Genomic DNA, 10,992 nt, shown 5'->3' with positions numbered 1-10,992 from the left:
GGGGGGATCACAGAGCTTATCAGCACAGGAACATGTCCTGACTTTCTCTTACAGTGTTTGAGATGCAGGTGTTTTGCCTTGGGTTTTCATTTCTTTTCTGACCCCCCTATGTCCTTTATGTAAACAGACTTTCACAAAACATGCAGATTATAAAAACACAAAGAGCCAGTCATTATGTGATTATGCCTGTGGATGCTACATATATTGATATCAAGGAGTTGAGCTTTCCTTTTACTCTAAGCAGAATTGTGTTGGTTAAAAAGAGAAAAAAAAGGCAATCTTGCTGATGGTAGGTGATTAAAAAGGCTCACTGGATTGGTCAACTGTGTACCCTTACAAAGAAAGGCCTTTTTAAAGTTGCGTAAAAAGCCTTCCCATTCATCTTTCCTCAATTTTAAGGGAAACGAGAATGCCTGACCACCTCATTCATGGTCCTTGGCAAATATCTCAACAGTACTGATGGAAATGGATGTTAACAAGGTCGTTTCTTTAGTGAACAAGCACATAAATTCACACGGATAGTTATTGGCTTTCACACTGGCGCCCCTTGGATCTGGTGGCTCTTTTGTATTTCTGGCAGCTTCGCTAAAATTATTGGTGTGTTGAATAACAGGCTCTTCTTGTACTTTCACACAAAACCAGTCCATCAGAGAGCTCTTATGGTGTAATTGAAGGCCTCTGATTGTTATTATGTCTGTCCTTCTTGATTTACAGATATAAGTGATGTAGTTTATCCCTGAAAGAGGGCACGATTTCTTAAAAATAGAAGAGAGCTCAGGCAGAGACTGTCCAGCTTCATATGTGACATCAGAACGTGTGGGAAATGGTGGGAAACCCTTTCCCTGAACCTCAAATGCCGTTTCAATGAGAGCAACCTTTTGAAAACCATATGATCAAAGACAGAAATGTTGTTTGTTCTTTAATAATACTTGGTTATTAGTAGCTGTAATATTTTGGCACTCGTGATACTGTGCCGTGTCTTGAAGATATTATTGTGTCTGTAACAGACTTGTAATCCGTATCAGCACATCTGTTAATCTTGAACTTGACTCAGAATTCAAGTGCAGTAGTCAAAAACTTGCCTGTTTTGGGATCCAGAAAGTGATGGGGATTCTTGTGTTTTGTGTGTCTGCATGTGTAGGTCATGATGCACAAAGCAGGCTTTGTTTCTCCAAGCTCATTACTTTGGTCATCAGCACTTCAGTGGTCACATTCCCTGACAAAAAGTGCTGTGCAAAAAATGGCATTTAAAGTGTCTGGCCACCTTCTCAACGTGGAACTCCCTTAATAGCAGCTGAGCTGAGTGTGGAATAAATCAGGCCACTTTCAGAAGATGAAAAGACATCCCCACAGACAAAGATGGAGGACAATGGCTCCATGTTGATTCAGTGTCACAGTGAGAAGTTATGGATGCACGCAGGAGGTTAGCACCACTGAAACACGTAGGGGGTGATGAGCATGACTTCAGGAAGAGCCATGTAGAGGTCACAGCCAATATAGGAGTGCTGATACAGATGGTAATATTGCCTGTGGAATTAGAGCACCGGTCAGAGGGAAATCTTCCTTTTCCTGTGTTGTGTTCATAGACTAATTATCCTCTGAAAGATTAAATATGAATGCTAAGTGTCATTGTCTCACTGTTTGTGGATTGTTTGAACTGAAGCTAGTAAAAATCAGTGCAGATTGTATAATTGTTCTCATGCAGGCTCACTGGCTGACTTGGTATTTGCCCGAGTTGAAAAGCCTCTCTAATTCAATTAGCACAGAGAGATTTTGCTGCCTGAATAACTTCACTGTAAAGCTCCCGAGTCAATTGTGAAATTTGGAAACAGACCATCATTAGTTCCATTTTTCTTGAATTAGTTTGAAACCAGACCTTGCAAGTGCCTTGCAAATGCACACTTTGACTACACTAGCGTGCACTATAATGCACATGAACATGTAAACGAACCCTTTTTACTTTCAGTGTTACTATACAAACTCAAAGTGTCTCATCACAGACCTCATTCATCAGACAAAGCCTTTTCAGACACTTCCCTGCTTGTCTGAATCCAGATGGAGTGATACATGAATGATGGCATTCATAATATCCACACTGTGTATTCACGGCCCCCTGTCCGATCAGAAATCTGGGATATATCGCACTGCCAGCAACGTGAAATTTCACCCATCCGCACTGCAACAAATGTCTCTCTTTCATCCTTTCTCTGCCTCCCTTCCTCACACCCTCCCTCCCTGCCTTTGCTCTCCTGCTCCCTCTCTCTCTTTTCCTCATTCCCTTTCTTCTCTGCTCCCACACTGAAGCCGGGCGGCTGGAGAGGCTCTGGGTGTACGTGCAGAGTGGCAGAGGCTCTACTCAAAGAATCAATGCGCTTTTGGAAAAGCCTCAGGAGATTCAGGCCTCTCCATGTCCCCGTTTTTCTCTTTCTGCCCAGACTCTTCACATTCGCCAGCTTCTATCCTCATGTGCCCTTTTGATTCTCTCACTTCCTCTCTCTTTCTCCTCTCTGTCTATCTTTCTCTCTCTCTCTCCCCACCTTTCTGTGGTTCAGGCAAATATATGCGTATGCTTCGTCCCCATTAGCGCTAATGTCATGCAAGATGCATCCCAGTCAACACAATGACCGATAGACTCCTGAGAGCTTGTGGTGCAGGAAAGGAAACATTCAGCTTTTTTTTGTTTTGCCTTTTCCACTTTTAGTTGACTTTGATTTCTGTTCAACTCTGCTTGCCGTCTTTGTCCTCACTTTAGTTTTTTTAGTTATCTGATTGTTCCTTGTCCATTTGCATTGTTTCTGGTCTAGAACCGCGCACTTAGACATGAGGAGGCATATAAGGTGACCAACTGGAGATTTTGTTTTTATGTAGGGGTGGGTAAATCTGATATTGATATCTCATAAATAGGGCACTGAACAATAAAGTGGTTGCTTTTTCAAATAATGATGCAGCACTTTCCAAGACAACACCAACACAAGAAATGAGTGTTAAATGTGTGCAGACAGTAATCCGAATTTCTGAATTTTGTTTTCCCAGCAGACCAGTAAAAGCATTTGCACGTGGACTCCCTGATATTGTGTAGCAGACAGCCAGTCAGACCAGAGCTTGATAGTTAAAGAAAGAGCTTACTGATTTTGTGTGCAATAAGCACCAGATAGGTAAGTGACCTCTGGGTTGTCCGTCGATAAAACAGAAATGAGATTGTCACTGCATAACTTTTAAAAATTAACATGATTTTGTGACTTGTGTCCACCTTTGTTTTTCCCATCATAGTTTTAGCTTTTCTCACGTTTCTCAATCAGATGGTTACCATGGGACCTTCTCTCTTAGGAATATCCCATTTACTTGGGACTAAGACTGAGCTCAAACAATGCTGAATATATTCCTGATATCTCATGTCAAACTGCCAAATCCAGTATCTACAGGGCTTGGTACCTTGTAAACAGAACTTTTTGTTTTCCCAGCAGACCAGTAAAAGCATTTGCACGTGGACTCCCTGATATTGTGTAGCAGACAGCCAGTCAGACCAGAGCTTGATCGTTAAAGAAAGAGCTTACTGATTTTGTGTGCAATAAGCACCAGATACACTTTGCGTTGAGATCATCTTTTAACTGTCTCCTGATCCATGTGGACTGGGAGATGTGCCAGATAGGAGACATTAGAGCAAAAAAAACAAAAACGAATGTAAATAAAAAGGGATCTGCCCATCTATAATATTTCTGAATGAACACAGCATACCTTTGATTCTAAATGAACTCATAGGAGCTGTAGTCCTGTAAAACTATTAAGTAAGCATGAATGTCTTCAGCACTAGGGGAGTTAGTTATGCTAGTCTGGAAAATATGCGCTTAGATAAGAAGTGTTCCTGCTGACAGGCTCATAAGTTAAAAGACGAAATGTAAGACTTTAATAATGCATCATTGTTTTTGTTATCAAAATGACCTTCATTAGCCCCCAATTTATCATTCTTGAGTCAACACAATGAAAAAAAATTTTAGAAACAGTTTACAGTTTGTAAGTCTGAAGGGCACTCCACTCACATACTTACAGCGCATTGTGTGTGCCTAAGGTGGAATTTTGTGAAAACCCCCTATGCTCTGTTCACCTCTCGGTTGGGGGTCATTCACTGCCAAAGTCTTGAGACTGTCTCCTCTCTGTAAATGTAGAGAGGAAGAGCAGGTAGTCAAGAGCTTCTTTAGTCTGAAGTATATGCCTAATTAGAAGACGCACTCTTACGAAAAAGCGAAAAACAAGGAATTAGTCTGCAAAGGTCAGAGACCATATCCCATCGTTTTAATGTACATTTATATGCACAGAAAAATTGCAGTAAATTCCATCTAGGATATTCTTCACTATTGTTTAGAGAGAATAATCGTAAACCATTTCAGAGTTTTATGTTTGTGTGAATCAATGATATAAGACACCTATGAAACCATGAACGAATGCATAATACTGGGAAGTGTAACTGCATGTGTCACTAATCATCAGAGCGTGACATCAGTGCATACATGTTTTACCTCACCTTTCAACTGCTGAGCGAGAATAACGTGAGTGGGTCCTTACAGCAAGAACATGCACTTTGGAATGGCAGTGTGTGAATTCTAAGGTTACCTGTGATATATTTCAGTTGGCAACATCCTGATATGGCTGATATGTTCGTTTGTCATGAGTTTGACTAACTGCACTGATATTGATCCTGATGTTGTGGTACAGCATAATGTAGTTATTGTTAAGACTAACTGCAGCAGACCAAGGTGAACTGTCCAGCAAGAACTTGTTCCTTTGTTTACATCTGTTAGTTTACTGGCAGAACGGTAGATTGAAGAGTATCTTTTGAGAATCCCTGGGCCAGAGTTTTAGTATGCCACCTGTTCAATGTTTTTCTTTCAGTCATTGTGCAATTCTTCTTTTTTTTAACTGCTCCTTTGGCTCAGAATAGGATTTTTGTTCCTGCATCATATATTTCGACTTTTGCCAGGCTTCTGTGGATTCTGTGGGAAGGTACTCACCACACATTGTGTATTTTCAGAGTTGACCTCATGTTTTAAACCTTTTAATTTTTTGCTTTGTTTGAAGATGTTTTTGCTAATATTTAGTTTGAAGCACTGAGGGAACACTGACATTGACGTGAACCCTACTGTGTTCGGTCTGTGGGGTTTGTTTAGCTGCTATTGAGGAAGAGGTGCAAGTGTTTGGTTTTTCCGTTCTTGCGTACTGCCTCCTAAGGATTTCTATCCATCCAAGCAAAGCCCAGTTAAAGCAGAACATTTTCAAAAAGAACTGGATGTTGCCGAGCGGCTTGGTATCATGCTGCTTGAAGAATCTCCATTATGTTTTCTTTTTCGTTTTGGCAAATGGAAACTAACACTCCTGGTCTTGCATCACTCCCTGGAGAAGGACCATTCTTTATTTGATGCTATTCTGCCCTTATTGTCAAGTCAGCTGGAAGTAATAATTTAATTCTCTTTGTTTTGGACAAAGATCAACAGCGAGCATTTGTTTTTTAAGAGAATCTAGATTCTCGTTTGAGCAGGAAAGCCAGACATTTACCACAATGCATGAAGAAATATGTCAATATTGTGATTAATAAACCTCCTGGAGTTTCCCCATGTACTAAGGTGATGGATAACGAAAGTTGAGGAGTTTTTACTGCAAATGTGAATGTCAACTCCTGCCAGTGGTTAGTGAGAGGGCAGATGTCAGGCCTCAACACATGTTCTGAGGCGGTGCAAACCTGATTAATCAGCTTGTGAGGTAGCCAACTCGTATAATAGCTCTGGACTATATTCAACTATCCTCGTAAGGAATCTGGCCGTCTGACTAGGTTTTGAGGTTAGAGAACCTACCCTGTTTAGAACCCCTCTGAATTCATGCTTTAAGTCTATGATAAAAGAAGTTGTTTATGAAGTTGTAACCATGTAGAAAAGCAGATTTTCATTCACGCCCCTTTCTGTCTGTTTCCTTAGATATCAGTGTTTTTGGTGGGTGGTGTAGGAGAACGTTGCACATCTGCTCTCACATCTGCTTGAGCAACATGAGAGTGAATCCCACATTAGATGGGAAAATTTTGATGGGTGTAAAAGACATGCATCTACATAACATAAAATCCACTTTACGTGAGTCTCTGCATGAGCGAATGTTTGGACTTTGCCAGTGGACCAAATTAAAACTCTGACCTTAAGATTTATCTTTCCATTACAAGCACTAAAACATACCCTGATGCTCAACCCTCAAGAGCAGATGAAAGAAGGATTGCTTGACACAACACTAAGACGAATTTGTGTCTAAGAAGGGATGCCTCTTATTGTTGCATCTGTTTCTGATCAGTGTTCTTTCCATGGCATGTTAGCCTGACAGGAAGTGCTTAGCAGAAATAAAAGAGATGGTTCTTCAGAACCTAGACCTATCTTTGTAAGAACCTGTTTTACATTGTATCTGGACTAGACCTTGCAACATAATGTCATGAGCAAAATTTTAAGGTCATATTATGCAGGAAAGTTGAATGAGTTTCTGGTTTACTTGACAGAATAACCGTGAATAACCAGAATAATCTTAGACGTGGTTTAAGAGATTATATACAAGAAAAAAAACAAGGTTGTATGCTGCTATCTATAGCATATTACAGTGTGTTGGTTCTAAAGAACTGCCTTGCTACTGTGAGAGACAGTTTGATTCAGTGTTCTCAGTAACCCATAAAAAACAAACCATCAGTTTCCACAGCGGTGCTGCACTGTCCAAAAGTCCAAGAGGGACTTCCTCTGTTCACATGAAGTTCCTTTCCTCCCATAAGCCTGACAGGCTGTTGATTACTATATAGGGCTCATATGTTAACTGGCTCCCCTACTGAGGTGAGTATGGATCTGATTAGGGGTAAGTGCGCTGAATAACCAGAAGCCTCAAGAGAGGTGGCTAATATAAAACAGACCTCTCTACAACACCAGCAAATCATCAAGAGACCTGTCTCTGTCTCCATGATACTGGACAAACATCTCTTCTTCAGAAAGCCCCACTGAGTCAACTCAACCTGCACTATTTCTAAAGATCCCTCTTTTTTTCCACTTGAAGTAATATCTATATTGCCTGAGGCTACACTGTCTATGCAGTTAGAGGAGGCTTTAGATGCCAATAATAGGAAGTGTGTGAACTAGGATAAGTCCTGTGTGCTTTAGGGTTTGATACCACAGTTATGACCATCCCTGGAGATGTCTTTGGGAACTTGTGTTTGGTTGAGAGTTCTTTGTGAACTTTTAACATTTTTAATATTCCCAGTATAAAACCACTTAGGTGCTTGTTGGTCTTAGAGCTGAAGCCACCAGACACAGTCCAGAGACTGTTCTGAACCTGTAAATTATCCTAGAGGAACGTAGTCGATAAAGATTTGGCTGTAATACAGATGAATCTTTCGAGGAGTTAAGTCTTTATTAAGTTTATATGTGGGCTAAACCATACATCTTTATTATGGTGAGCCTAAAAGACAGTTTTTATCTTTAACTATTGATCTACCAAAGATGCAAGTCTCTGAAGAATGTGAAAAGCATGTCCAGATATGGATGAGGTTTTATCAATGTTCATTCAGTCATATTATCGCTAAATAACCACAGCAAGTCTGAACCCCAGATATGGCTTAACTTTACACTTGCACAGGATATATTGGCTATTTCTCAGTTTATCATCTTGCTTGTCATTACTGCTTTAACTTTTGGGAGTCTAAATTGCAACCACCTGTTTTCAGGACTATATGCCTTGTCTTTTCTTGCAGTCGTAATGGAAGCATAATGTCTCCTAATGAGATGTCTCTGATTTGCCTCTGTCAGTCACCAGCGAATCCATTGGAATCCCCTGGTATTTCTTTGATTCAGCAATGAAGAGTGGCATTTAAGCATTCATTTGAGAAGACAAGTTGTAGCTTCATAAAACCACAACCTCTGATAAGAGAAGCCCACTTGGCTTGAAGCCTGTTAGATAAGTCAAAGACAAAAATTACTGGGAGCTTTGCCATAATGGTTTCAAATGACTTGCCATTCACTGTCAACCCAGCTGGGTCTATATCGCATAGTATTTTTTCAGTACTGTATATTTGCTTTAATTAACCAGAAGATTTTTAACAGAGACCATATTCTTCTGTGATTTCTCAACTTTCAGGATTATGACCCTGTCTCCAATATATATCATTAGAAGCTGAATGTTCACCCACTAGGGGACATTTTATCCATGATCTGTGTTTCTATTCTCAGCTTTCCCTGCGCATAAGAAAAAAGCTGAGCCTTTCCATGTCTGGAGTGACCCCTAGTCTAGTTCATTTCGTACAGTAAGTTTCAACATGCTTGTAATGTCTTGTTTAGGATGTGGACTCGGTTCTTTGTTGGATCGTGTTCACCGCTGGACCTGGAGAACGAGGCCTCTGTTCTCTCAGGTCTTCCCTTTAGGAATGTCTGGCTGGAGGCTGAAGGCCTGTAATCCTAGTATCCTGGCAGTGGAACGCAGTGGACCTGCTCCAGATATTGCTAAGAAGCTTTAAAAAATCCAGGCTGGAAATTCAATTACCCTTTCCTTCAGAGCACTATGGTGGTCACGTGAAAAGAAGTCACCCTGAGTAATAGCTTATTCTGTTCCATCATTGTGAATAACAGCCTCTCCTGGGCTGGCTTCCCCAAGTGCCTTTGGAGTTTCCCCCTACATCTACCTAGAGCATGTAGCCTCTATTTATGGTATACATTGCCTTATGAGAGCGGAAGGCTGTTTTTCACGGGTATTCTTTCATATCACTGTTGTCCCATTCAATACCCTTAAGCCATTCTAAATTGAAAAAACTCTTCTCAAATTCAATATTTGTGTATATTAAACATGTGTCTGTTTGTCCTGATAGATGCCTGCATGTCAACATGTAATGTCATGGTTTGTTTTAAGAAATTTCTTGCTTGATCCCTCAGGCTTGCTTGAACAGAAAACAGACGGAAGGCAATTGGAATCCTAGTGACTGAAATACTGTTGGTCAGGGTTCCTGAATTACATTATATCTATACTACAACCATCTATTGGAAAGTAGAACAGGGTTCATGTTTAACTCTTTAAACAGATTTTTATGTTCCCAATGTTCTAGTGATGATACTACCCCAGTTAAATTTTAGCATCTGAGGCACAGAAATAAATCTTGACCTAATACCATCAAATCACAATATTGCACACAGAACAACCACACCGAAAACCATTGCAAATTCATGAATTATTCTATATTTGAGTTGATATATCAGAACACTGAGTATTTCTCTAATACTGGTTTATTCCTTGAATAATATATTTGTCAGTATTTAGCTGTCTTGCTAATGACAACATTAATATTATTTGTTCCTTAAGATGAATGTTGATAGTAGACAGCTAGTCGCTGTTACTTCATGTTTTAAAGCAGTAGGAAGCAGAACAGCGATCCATTTTAATAAAGCCAGGATGAGACCAGACCATTTTTATCAGCTTGTCTCAGCTTTTGACTTGTGTCGCTTAGGGACTGGCGGTTTATTTTGGGAGGAGTGTGAGAGACTTACAAAGCGAAAAAAGTAAGGTCACCGAGTCTATGCATTGTTGCTTTTCTCCTATCCTACTCCCTATAGAAAAAAAGGAAAGAGTTTATTCTGAACATGATAATGTGGAGGAGGGTTGAGAGGAGAGACCGTTTTAGTTCAGTTCCCTTTAGCGTATCATCATCTTACTTGAGGAGACAAAAAAAAAAACTAAGATGAAAGCTAAAAGAATTTAGCTATCAAAGCATACACGCATGAAACTGATTGCAGAGGAATGCTCAGAATTTTCAGTTGCAATGTCAAAAAATGTTGTTTTGATATTATTACTGGTGTTGTTCAATCTGTATAAATCAATGTACTCTACTCTACATTTTTATCCAAAAACTGGAACGCTGACACTATTTTTTTTTAGGTTGACACACATCTGGGTTTGGTTAGGAGTGGAGGTGTTTCCTCTGGGCCGTTCAGCTTCCTTTCACCTCCCGCCTTTCAGAGTGTCAGAGGATTTTGCTCTCTACATGGTACAACTCTGAAATATGATGCATCCATCGGCATCTTATTCTTGGTTTATAGCTCCACTGAGACCCCTTATACCTCACTTATCAGCTCATTTCTCCGTCTGCAGAGGCCTAACACCCCCATTATAATCTATCATGTGAATCGAGCATGTGTTACCTGCTAACTCCTCAGGTTTCCAGAAGGTGATGCTGAATCTGGCCACAGGTGAAGTATGATGTCAGGAGAAAGATGTTATCTGAGGTTTGTGTCTGTCTAGTGTTCCCATTGTGACCTCAGGTCTTTAAGCACATCTTGTTACTGTTGAGGTAGGGTGCTGCTAAAATAAATCCTCTGAGAAAGACATAGCAGTTAATGTACTGGGACGGCTAGATGGTTACTGGTAATAAAATATGAGAAAAGTACCTATTTTCCAGAAGCAGATCATTAAATACTGAATAGATGAAAGAGTTTGTCTGACCACAATAGGCTTAAGTCTGCGGTCAGGTTCCTGTTTGTACACATGAGTCTAAGTGCAGAGAGCCAGACATATATATTCTCATTTTTTGGGGGGCATTGTTAGTGAACTTTATATGTTTAATATTAGAGTTAATTTAATTTGGAGTAGTGCTATAATGTCACAAATTATGTTGCATTGGGACATTAAATGAACACATTTGCTGAGACTCTTTGTCTTCCAGAATGGTAATGTTATGCTTAGCACAGCACTGTGCTTGCAGTGTAGATATGATGTAATGTGCACTGCGTAGGCAGACATAACTACCATATGGGGAAAATACAGCTTTTCAGTTGTATTGGTCAGTAAATAAATAGAAAAGTAAAACTTGCTTGTAAATTATGCAATAAATTCAAAAGGTAGCATATTACTCTGATTCTAAGATAAATTGTCAATAGTTCCCGTGTAATGTTTTCAGCTCCCAGACAGTACAGCTGAGGTTGAGTCCGTCTTAATGAGTTTAATTGT

This window comes from Sinocyclocheilus grahami, unplaced genomic scaffold (genome assembly GCF_001515645.1).
Source record: "Sinocyclocheilus grahami isolate Dianchi unplaced genomic scaffold, SAMN03320097.WGS_v1.1 scaffold33.1, whole genome shotgun sequence".
Taxonomy (NCBI): Eukaryota; Metazoa; Chordata; class Actinopteri; order Cypriniformes; family Cyprinidae; genus Sinocyclocheilus; species Sinocyclocheilus grahami.
Note: the sequence above shows the minus strand (reverse complement) of the source record.